Source organism: Lithobates pipiens, unplaced genomic scaffold (assembly GCF_037356315.1).
Source record: "Lithobates pipiens isolate NorthernLeopardFrog02 unplaced genomic scaffold, aLitPip1_a1.2 Scaffold_16, whole genome shotgun sequence".
In the NCBI taxonomy this organism is placed as follows: domain Eukaryota; kingdom Metazoa; phylum Chordata; class Amphibia; order Anura; family Ranidae; genus Lithobates; species Lithobates pipiens.
Window position 1 is genome coordinate 258,813,417 of NW_027507748.1, and position 12,023 is coordinate 258,825,439.

Below are 12,023 nucleotides of genomic sequence, written 5' to 3' on the forward strand. Positions count from 1 at the left end.
AATACACCATATTCACCACCTTGCTTGGCTTGCGTTTCATAAACCTCACACACCTTTGCATTTTTCACAGGTTGTGTTAACCTACCATTTACCTGCACATTTTTAGTACTAGCAGCTTGCACTAACACATTACCATTACACGGTACAGTTCCACTCTGTCCCACCAGAGTGACATCGCAGTTGTCCAGGGCAACCTCTGACTCCAATACATGAAGTTCCCTCGAGATTTCTGGGGACAACTGTGCTGTCTTACCACCAGTTGCTACAGGCAACGGCCCATTTTTGATAACCCCAGGTTCTTTCAGAGCAAAAGTTTTCCCAACAGCAGCAAACTTTTCATTAACAGTAACACCTATAGCATTTTTAGCTTTTGCAGGCTGTCCTAGTCCACGGCCAACTTGAGACTGAGAACCCATTCACACCTGAGCGTTTTGTAGCCCTACGCCTGAAGCTACAAAACGCTGGAGGGGAAAAAATACATTATTCTCAATGGAGATGGTTCACATCTCCACTCCAAGTCGCCTGAAGCCCTACGCCTGAAGCTCAAACAAGTTCCGGACCCTTTTTTGTCGCGCAAATTGGGCTGATTTGGGCGTTTTCATTCCCATAGAAACTAATGGAAACGCTCGATTCGAGCGTTTAGTGCGACAACGAGCGTTTCTATGGGCGTTTTGACGCTGTATCTGCTCAATGCTTAACATTGGTGACCTTTTGCCCTGCACAAATTCGCGACAAAACGCGGCAAAAAACGCCGCAAATCGCGGTAAAAAACGCCGCAACCGCGGTAAAAAACAATGCGAATCGCGGTAAAAAACGCTGCTAAAAACGCTTAAAAAAGCTACGCTCAGGTGTGAATGCACATTAGACATAACACTTTTAGTCACCAACACAGGTTCTATTTGGACTTTAACCCTTGCATTCCCACTGTATAGGGAAAAGTCATTTTCAAGTGCACATTCAGTGGCCCCACTAACTGGGGTCACTCTCACCTCATTATGGGCAATCTCTTAACCAGTCCTTTTATACATGAAATCAGCAGTTCCAGCCATCATTTCATTAAAGACAGTCTTACCCACCACAGTAGTTGGGGTCACCATCTTCATTTGAGTATGTTGTCTTATGCACCAGTCCTCTGCTGCACTCTTACTGGCCAACTCCTCCTGGTGGCCATGTGATGAAACTACAGCAGGCATCTCCCACTGTTTAGCACCCCCTGCATGCACAACAAGAAACTCCTTGTTGCTAGGGTTGACTGAAAACATATTTTCACAGGAATCTGGGCCTGAAGACAAAGCTTTTTTTCTCAGCAACATTATCTCCAGCCTTATTCCATAACGTAGGGCAAGAAAACACAACATGCCCCAGCTGGCCACATTCCAAGCATGGTACTGGACGATTTTTTTCCAAAGCGATTCTCTCCTGGCGATTCCCAGCTTTCCGGAATGCACAGGCCTCTCTGTGGGGACGCTGAACCAAATCTCTACTGCAGCTCCTACTTTCAGGCACAAATTTCACTCCGGTCGCTATGGGAGACCACACTCTCCCAGCAGGAGTTTGCTGGTTCTCTCCAACATGATATATTGGCTCCTCCTTAAGCCACTTTCCACGATCCTTATTAGACATAGCCCATGGTACAGAGACAGCCCGACTGGCTTCCTCTGCGTTGCTATGGGCAACCCCTCTCAGCCTCAGCCTTTGATCAGCCTCTCTCCCTGCATATAGCATGGGCTTCTCTCTGCTGGATCCTGTCTCATGCTGTGACACATTTACATCTTTCACAATAGCTACTGTTTTAACTGCAGCAGCGTTGCCAGGGGCAACAACAGCCCTCTTCCAGTTATGGAGATCCAGCTGCTCTCCCCTTGCACTGAGGGTTGGCTTGCTTTCCTCTGAAGCTTGGTTAATTCCTGCCAGGTGCCGCTTGCACCAATCCACTGCATATTCAAATGCTGGTGGACTCTCCATAACAGCAGTCACCTGTGCACTCATTGCACCAGTGTTGCTAGGGACAACCCCAGCCCTTTTTCTCCATGATAAACTCTGATCAGGCATGTATGGGGCTCGTTCAGGCAGTAACAACCCCTCCAACCACAGAGCTCTGTCTCTCATTTCAGCAAACCTTGCTTCTTTTAGGATCTTTGACCGCCCCATACTTAGCGACTCCAGAACAACTTTACACAGTCCAGGAAAATTAAAGTGTCTCTTTAAAGCAAGTTGTTTTTCTCTTCATGCAAGCTCTCCTCATCTGCACAGTGCATACACAGATTGTGCTGTCTCATGCACACAAACACAGTTCATAGTAACAAAAAATGTTTTGGCTTTTCATTCAGAGGTACACCACTTGCAACACGCAATGCCTTTTGCCTGGCTGCACTTCCACACACAGTCAATAGTTCCTGACTTGAACTCACTGTGGAGCAAGGATCCGTAATCCACCATCTGCATGCCTGCATTCTCCACCATTTGTTACATTGGGGGATGTTTAACTCAGTGGTAGCTGCCTTTTCAGTAAGTTCACAGCGAACAGGAACTTTAGTTTAAGGGCATGGTAGCCCAATTTTATTAAAAGGAACAAAATAAAGTTCATACATGCACTTGGTTGCCCACACAGGAGTCCTTCTCCCAAAAACAATACATGAAAAATGCCAAGCTAAGCAGATGAATTTGTTTCCAGATATCCCACATCAGCGCACGATGAGGAGACACCATCTCATGACTTTCTTGTAGCTCTGTAGCAGGCACACGCTTGTCTCGTGCTTCCCTCTCACTGGTAACACAACGAATCCCGGACGAGCCCCCAAAATGTTACCAGCTTCAAAATGTGAATTAAGAGAGCCGATGATTGTAGATGCGATGAGATAAGGTGATCAGCTTGGCGTGGACTGAAAAGAATCACACAAACAGTGGTGGTGACACAGTGGTGTAGTGGTTAGCACTCTCACCTAGCAGTAAGAAGCATCACTGGTTCAAATCCCAACCACGACACTACCTGCCTGGAGTTTGCATGTTCTCCCTGTGCCTGTGTGGGTTTCCTCCGGGTACTCTGGTTTCCTCCCACAATCCAAAGACATGCAGGTAGGTTAATTGGCTTCTGTCCAAAATTGTCCCTAGTATATGAATGAGGACCTTGGATTGTGGGCTCCTTGAGGGTAGGGACCGATGTGACTGGGCAATGTACAGGGACAGGGACATATGTAGATACTCACTCAGGTTGAACTGGATGGACTGGTATCTTTAGTCAACCTTACTAACTATTAAACTATGAAACAGCATGAGATATGACCACTGACTTTATCGCTGGAAGTAGTTTAATTTTTACATAACAATACATCTTTTACATTTTTATAGTCACATGTTTATAACCATTAACAATATATAATACAGATTTTAACTACAGTATTTTAAAACGTAGTTACAATAATGAACATTACTATATTTTAATAACATATATATTCCTGTTATTCAGTGTTATATAATTATCTTTATCTCCCTGGTACACTTTAACTGTGCAATAATCATACTGGCAATGCATTCCTTTAATACAGATATTATTTCGGTAGTACTCTTTTTTTAACCACTAGATGGTGCACATTGCCTGTCTGTATGAAGCAATGCATAAGCTTTACATACAATAGTTTTTTTTCCCATTTTAACAACAGTTTTCAACATGTGCTTTTTTTAAATCTATGCAATTTTCCATAAATCAGGTTTAAATATACCTATTTAGAACGGTTTAGTGCTTATAATGGACATTTGTTCTGACTAATGCTGTATTTTCATGTTTTTATGCCCTTTTCACTTTTCATCGTTTCTCACACGTGCTGTTCTAAACTTCTAATTACAGCAAAACTATAGCATAAAATCTGCTGAGACTTTTCCTGCATCTGCTCAAGATGTTTAGGAATCTTTTTATCACAGGTTAAAGCGGAGGTCCACCCTAAAGTGGACCTCTGCTCATCGGAACACTCCCCCCCTCCGGCGCCACAATTGGCACCTTTCAGGGGGGAGGGGGGTGCAGATACCTGTACAGTACAGGTATTCTGCATCCACTTCCGGGATAGCTCTCTGCAGAAAGGGGCGTAGATTACGCCCCTTTCCGCAAGTGCCCGCCCCTTTCCGCAAGTGCCCCACTGCCTGCTGGGAAACACACAGATCCCAGAGGCAGCGGGGACCGTCCTTATTGCGCAGCGCGATTCGCGCATGCGCAGTAGGGAACCGGGAAATGAAGCCGAAAGGCTCCATTTCCTGATTCCCATACCCAAGATGGCGGCGGCAGCACCTTACAGACGATCTAGAGATCGGCTTCGGGTGCCGACATCGCGGGCGCGCTGGACAGGTAAGTGTCACTATTTTAAAAGTCAGCAGCTGCAGTATTTGTAGCTGCTGGCTTTAAAAAAAAAAAAACGCGGAGTCCCGGCGGACTCCCGCTTTAATAATGATTAGGAACGATTTAGAGTACATACCTGCAAAGAATCACACAAACGGCATGAGATATGACCACTGACTTTATGGCTGGAAGTAGTTTAATTTCCAGTCACATGGTGTGTGGCCTTATATAGACTCTGTTTGTGTACCTTCTCTGCCATCTACTGGTTATTGATAGAATAGCAGGAAGATATTTATTTTCTTAGAAATAAAATGAAAAAAAAAAAGAATATGTACTTTGCTTTGGGGTGTCTGTTTTGTGACCATATAAACCCCAGTCCGTCACAAGTCCACAGTGGAGTGTATTTCCGCCCTGACATTGAGCACTTCCTGTACTGTTAACCAAGCCTCCTTCTTAGTCCAATGTTTCTATGGCAACCCTGCTTCCCTGTTCATAGCTTACTTGTTTATTTCATAGTATTTACTTGTGCCGATCTCTAATGTTTGCCTTTGTCAGACTTATCAGCTTCAGCTGATAAGACTGCAGTATTGGCCAAGTTTAGACTGTATGTGAGGTCACATGGTCACATGGTGTATGGGAGGAAGCTCTGAGTGATTAGCAGAGTTCAGTGGTGTGTCGTAGGAAGTCCTGATAACAGATAGAGAGTGTGCCGTAAATCAGGGGAGATCTGGGCATGCTCAGTGACTTCATTCTACAGAACAACAAGGATTACAAAAATACTAAGCAAGTAAGGAGATATCTACAAGCAGTGTTCATTAGGGTTTTTTATACTGATTTACATGGGAAAAAGTTGTGGGGGAGGGTTTACAACCAGTTCTTAATATCGTGTATTGCCTCCTTTAATATCAATGACAACTTTAAGTCTTTTGTGGTATTCGTGGCTGAGGCTCTTTATCTTCTCAGATGGTAAAGCTGCCTATTCCTCGTGGCAAAAAGCCTCCAATTCCTGTAAATTCTTGGGCTGTCTTGCATGAACTGCACGTTTAAGATCTTCCCAGAGCGGCTCAATGATATTGAGGTCAGGAGACTGAGATGGCCACTCCAGAACCTTCACTTTATTCTGCTGTAGCCAATGACAGGTCGACTTAGCCTTGTGTTTTGAATCATTGTCATGTTGGAATGTCCAAGGGCGCCTCATGCACCGCTTCCTGGCTGATGAACAGCCTGCCTGATAACATAGTGCGTTCATCTTGCCATCAATTTTGACCACATTTCCTGTGCCTTTGTAGCTCACCCATCTCCAAAACATCAGCGATCCACCTCCATGTTTCACAGTAGGAATGGTGTACCTTTCATCATAGGCCTTGTTGACTCTCCAAATGGAGTGTTTTATGGTTGTGGCTAAAAAGCAAAATTTTGGTCTCATCACTCCAAATGACTTTGTGCCAGAAGGTTTATGGCTTGTCTCTGTGCTGTTTTGGCATATTGTAAGTGGGATATTTTGTGGCATTTGCATACTAATGGCTTTCTTCAGGCGACTTGACCATGCAGCCCATCTTTCTTTAAGTTGCCTCCTTATTGTGCATCTTGAAACAACCACACCATGTTTTCAGAGTCCTGTATTTCACCTGAAGTTATTTGTGGGTTTTTCTTTGCACCAAAACAATTTTACTGACATTTGTGGCTGAAATTTTAGTTGGTCTACCTGACCGTGGTTTGTTTTCAACAGAACCCCTCCTTTTCCATTTCTTGATTAGAGTTTGAACACTGCTGCATGTTCCGACTCGAACATTGGCTGTTCGCTAGTTTGCCGAACAGCAAACGATTTTGGGTGTTCGTGACAAATTCAAAAGCCGTGGAACACCCTTTAAAAGTCTATGGGAGAAATCAAAAGGGCTAATTTTAAAGGCTTACTGTATATGCATTGTATTGTCACAAAAAGTGTTTGGAGACCTGGATCAATGCAAAAAAAAAGTTTTAAAAACTGAAGTTTTTTCGGGAGCAGGGATTTTAATAATGCTTAAAGTGAAACAATAAAAGTGTAATATTCCTTTTAAATGTCATACCTGGGGGATGTCTATAGTATGCGTGTAAAGGGGCGCATGTTTCCCGTGTTTAGAACAGTCTGACAGCAAAATTACATTTCTAAAGGAAAAAAGTCATTTAAAACTACTCGCGGCTACACATAAAAGTTAATTGATAAAAACGGCATGGGGATTTCCCCACAGGGGAACCCCCGAACCAAAATTAAAAAAAAAATGTATGGGGGGTCCCCATAAATTCCATACCAGGCCCTTCAGGTCTGGTATGGATATCAAGGGGAACCCTGCGTCAACATTTTTTTTTTAAATGGCGTGGGGTCCCCCCAAAAATTCATACCAGACCCTTATCCGAGCACGCAACCTGGCAGGCCACAGGGAAAGAGGGAGGGTGAGAGAGCACTCCCCCTCCTGAACCGTACCAGGCCACATGCCCTTAACATTGGGAGGGTGCTTTAAGGTAGACCCTCAAAGCACCTTGTCCCCATGTTGATTGGGAGTAGGGCCTCATCCCCACAACCCTTGCCCAGAGGTTGTGGGGGTCTGCAGGCGGGGGGCTTATTGGAATCTGGAAGCTGGGAGATCCCAGCCCCCCAGTGTAAATTGGTAATGGGGTACAAATGTACCCCTACCATTTCAGTAAAAAAGTGACAAAAAGGTTAAAAAAAGACAAGAGACAGTTTTTGACAAGTCCTTTATTAAATTCTTCTTCTTTCATCTGGTCTTTCTTCCACCTCTTTATCCTGCTCCTCGCTGTCCACATGTCAGAGGGGGTGGGGTCACCCGTTTATGTAAACGGGTGACCCCGCCCCCTCTGACAACTCAGGGAAAGCCATAGGGAAGTCCCAGTGTGTCAGATGAGGGCAGGGCCAACCGTTATTTAAGAAGTGTCAGAAGAATCGAAGAGTCACATGGCTGAAGACTCCCACAGAGGCGGATCATGCGGATGGCGCTGAGAAGAAGCCGGAGCAAGATGCGGGACGAGAAGAGCAGAGGAAGGAGAAGATGAAGAAGAAGATAGAGAAGAAGAAGTTGGAGAAACAAGAACATGGGAAGAAGACCAGAAGAAAGAAGATGAAAGAAGAATTTAATAAAGGACTTGTCAAAAACTGTCTCTCATCTTTTTTAACCTTTTTTGTCACTTTTTTTGTGAAATGGTAGGGGTACATATGTACCCCATTAACAATTCACACGGGGGGGCTGGGATCTGGGGGTCATCAACATGGGGACATGGTACTTTTGAGGGGCTACCTCAAAGCACCCTCCCAATGTTGAGGACATGTGGTCTGGTACGGTTCAGGAGGGGGTACGAAATTTAAAGGAATATTACACTTTTATTGTTTCACTTTAAGCATTATTAAAATCACTGCTCCCGAAAAAACTTAAATTTTTAAAACTTTTTTTTGCATTGAAACATGTCCCCTGTGGCAGGACCCAGGTCTCCAAACACTTTTTATGACAATACCATGCATATAAGCCTTTAAAATTAGCACTTTTACTTCCGGTTCCGGCGCCGCATGGAGTAGCTGTCCTCTCTCACAGCTCCCGCAAACCGGCCTCTAAATCGGCTACAAATCCGGCGATTTCGCCCGCTCCACCGGCCAGCTGACTTCCCCACGCTACCAGCTCCAGGATGGACCGGTTCATGGAAAAAACCGGGCCGCGTTCGTACGCGGCCGCCACCACGCGGCAGGCCGCACCGCAAATTGAGGCCCCGGCTTCGGCCTACACCGCTCCGGCCACCGCTCCGGCCTGCGCGGCCTATCCGGAGGAGACAGCGCCAGACATGGAGGTAGGAGACCCCACACAAGGCCAGACAGCCTCCAAGACACCCTCTTCCCTACAATCTCCAGCTTCCACACATGTACCTGGACCTGTGGCGCCTGTAGCCATGCTGCAATCTCTGCCATCCCCACCGCTGCAGGATCAACAGACAGAACTTCTGGCACAGGCTGTTGCTGCTCTCCTCTCCCCTATGATAGCTGCCTCTGTTGAAAAAGCTGTCACCCTAGGCATGCATAAATTTCAAGCCCAGCTCGGGGAACATGCTTCCAGACTCAATGAGGCTGAAAATCGCATCTCTACTTTAGAGGAAGAATTATATCAAACGCAGTCCCTGGAACAAGCTCAAGACAGAACCAACAAATATATTTTGGAAAAGCTCGATGACCTCGAGAATAGGTCCAGGAGGAGCAACCTGCGTTTTGTGGGTATCCCCGAGTCGCTTCACCAATCCGCTTTGTCAGACCTGTGTGCAAGCCGCATCCCGGAGGCTCTGGGTCTGGGGGGACCCTTCACCGTGGAACGAGCGCATCGTGTGGGGGCGCCCAACTCGGATCGCAAATCCCTGCGCCCGATAATTGCCAAATACCTGAATTATTCAGACAAAGCCTCCATTCTGCAGCAGTGTCGCCAGTCCAGATCACTTCAGATTGACGGGGTCAAAATCCTGATTTTTGCTGACTATTCAGTGGATGTCTCCAAGAAACGGAAGGCCTTTCAACATATCTGCACGGAACTATTCCAACGGCAGATGAAATTTACTTTGGCATTTCCGGCAATCTTACGGATTAAAGCACCCAACGGAGAACAGCTCTCTTTCCAAGACCCGGACGATGCATCTCGTTTCCTGAAATCGCTACGTTCGGGCCCTCCACTCAGCCCGGCACCCAAAGCGGCTCCAGTTAATAGGGCTCTAGACCAGAGGAGCCCACGGAAGGATTCCCCCAAGCGCTTCAGAGCCTCAGGTCCAGCTCAACACGCTCTGAACCCACGCTGATGGACCCCAGGATCATGTGACCTTTCTTGTCTTCTCTCCCTCCTAGGGACGAATCTTTGCCTACCACCCGTTCTCTCATGGTAGAAGTGGCTTATGTTTGAACAATTTCCTCCCGGGCCACTTGCGCTATGCATGCGCTCCTCAGGTAATATTTGACCAAGGGCCGTGACTGGCCCCGTGTGCTGCATTGACTGAACCTATGTCTTTTACCATGTCCCATAAGCCTTCGGCTTCTGGTTGTTCTATTATAACTTTTTTCCTCAATGTTTGTGTTTTTTTTCTTTCAGGTTACACACACTTGTTCCCCCTGTGGATTCTTCTGTGCAGACCATCTCACTTCTTTCTGATCCTTGCCTGGGTTGACGGCGTGCCATGCTCCTTCTTTCTAGGGCAGCCATTTCTATGTCAGTCTGGAGGCCTGGTTCTGGGAGCTGGTCTACACAGTGACCCCCATGCGGAAAAAAGTGAAGTTGATAGTGAGTTGTATTTACTTTCTTGGTTACTATGCCTGGCACATTTGCCGTTCCCTTCCCCACCCCTTCCCTCTGCCTCCTCCCCCAGCTGCACTTATCCCCAATTTACCCTCCCTTGCTGCTACCTTACCAGGGGCCGCGCTGGCCCTATCTGGAGCACAGCTCCTGTTGTTACATGACCCGGGTCCTCCCTACCACATGGTACTATTAATCCCCACTGTTACTTCACTTAACGCTCCACCATGCTACAAGTAGTCTCGTGGAACGTTAAAGGGCTTCGTTCCCCCAACAAATGTCTGAAGATACTGCGACACCTCAAGAGACTCAAAACGGACGTAGCGCTGTTACAAGAAACCCATCTCTCCTCATCGGACTTTGTTCGGATGAGGAAGCTCTGGGTAGGTGAGGTGGTAGGTTCTGAGGCTGTAGGCCGAAAAGCAGGGGTTCTTATTCTCATCAACAAGAATCTTCCCTGTAAGATCTTATCTATGGACACAGATCAACAGGGCAGACTCCTTACGATTAGGGCCCTCATAGGGACCAAGGAACTTGCAATTACCAACGTCTATGCCCCCAATAGCCCCACTAAACCCTTTTTCAGCGCATTGACTAATTGGCTTCTGCGCTTCCCCCACCTCCCACACTTGGTGGGGGGCGACTTCAATTCTGTTGCCCACCCGGTAGATGACAAATCCTCATCACTGCGCCCCGTATCTTACTCGACCGTTACTATTCCCACGAGCCTGGCAATGACTATGGAATCCCTTCACCTGCATGACATTTGGCGACTTCACCACCCGACCGACCGAGAATTTTCCTTTTACTCTTATCCCCACAATGTCTTTTCTAGGATTGACTATTTTTTTAGCTCTAATGACCTAATCCCCTTCCTTCCAAAAGCGGAAATCCATGACATAGCTATATCAGACCATGCTCCGATCTCAGTGACTCTAGAGACCCCCGACATACACCCTAACCCCAAAATATGGCGTTTCCCCTCCTACTTGCAACACCACGCAGACTTTCAAGCCTACATGACGAAAGAATAGGCATCCTATTCGCAGACGAACGCAATACATGCTGATAACCCAAACTTGTTCTGGGACGCAGGTAAGGCGTTCCTTAGGGGACGCATTATCTCTTATGCATCCTCGTTCAAGAAGCACGCCCTGTCTCAATACAAAGCCTCCAGTTCCAGATTACATCAGGCCCAGCGAGCACTCTATGCCTTAAACTCCCCCAAAAATCGTGAGGCCTGGCATACAGCCAAGCAGTCATTTGACACTTGGGCCGAAACCTTGGAAACCACTAAACAAGCTCACTTTGATGCCACTCTACACAAATTTGGCAATAAGGCTGGCAAGCTTCTTGCCAGATTATACAAGGGACCCTACCGCCCCGCGGTTATATCGTCGTTACGCGACCCCAATGGCACAGTCACGACCACTCAGAAGGGCATTAATGCGGCGATGCTCCGCTTTTATTCCACCCTCTATGCGGCGGACCCCGTTGACCGACCCACAGCTCGCGACTTCCTCGACGAAGTACAATTGACCCGAGTATCTCCCTCTCAACTCGTTTCGCTAAACGCCCCCATTTCCTCCTCGGAGATATCCGATACGATTCGTAAGCTAGCTTCCTCCAAAGCCCCAGGTCCGGATGGCCTATCAGGCGAGTTCTAAAAATCTTTAAACTCACTTCTAACCCCGACCCTCGCCGATGTCTACCAACATATATGGTCTGGTGGCCCCTATCTCCCGTCTGGCAATCAAGCAATTATTAAATTGTTGGAAAAAAAGGGGAAAGACCCACAAGAGCCTGGGTCATATAGACCCATCTCGCTCCTAAATCTTGATGTCAAAATTCTTTCCAAAATAATAGCTAATAGGCTGGCTGATATCATCCCCTTCCTGATCCACTCCGCCCAGTCAGGTTTTGTCAAGGGCAGAACGGCAACTATTAATATCAGGAAGGTGATGATGGCACTAGAACATGCTAGATGCAACCCTACTAGCGATCTAGCTATTATTACTCTAGATGCCGAAAAGGCTTTTGACAATGTTAATTTTGAATGGCTTTCCATGGTACTGGGGGATATGGGTTTTACCGGACCCTTTCTACACCTGATCAGCTCCATGTACACCTCCCCTGCAGCCAGACTGGTGGCCGCTGGCCTCCTCTCGGATGAGTTCCGGCTACATAAGGGAACCAGACAAGGCTGCCCCCTGTCCCCACTGCTTTTTAACCTGGCCTTGGAGCCGCTTTCCAGATACCTGACATATAAAGCACCGCTACACGGGATCGAAATCGGGTCGCACGAATTAAGAACCTCCCTCTTTGCAGACGACATCTTGATATTTTCCGCCAACCCTTCAGCAGACATGCCCACGATTAAATCCTTATTT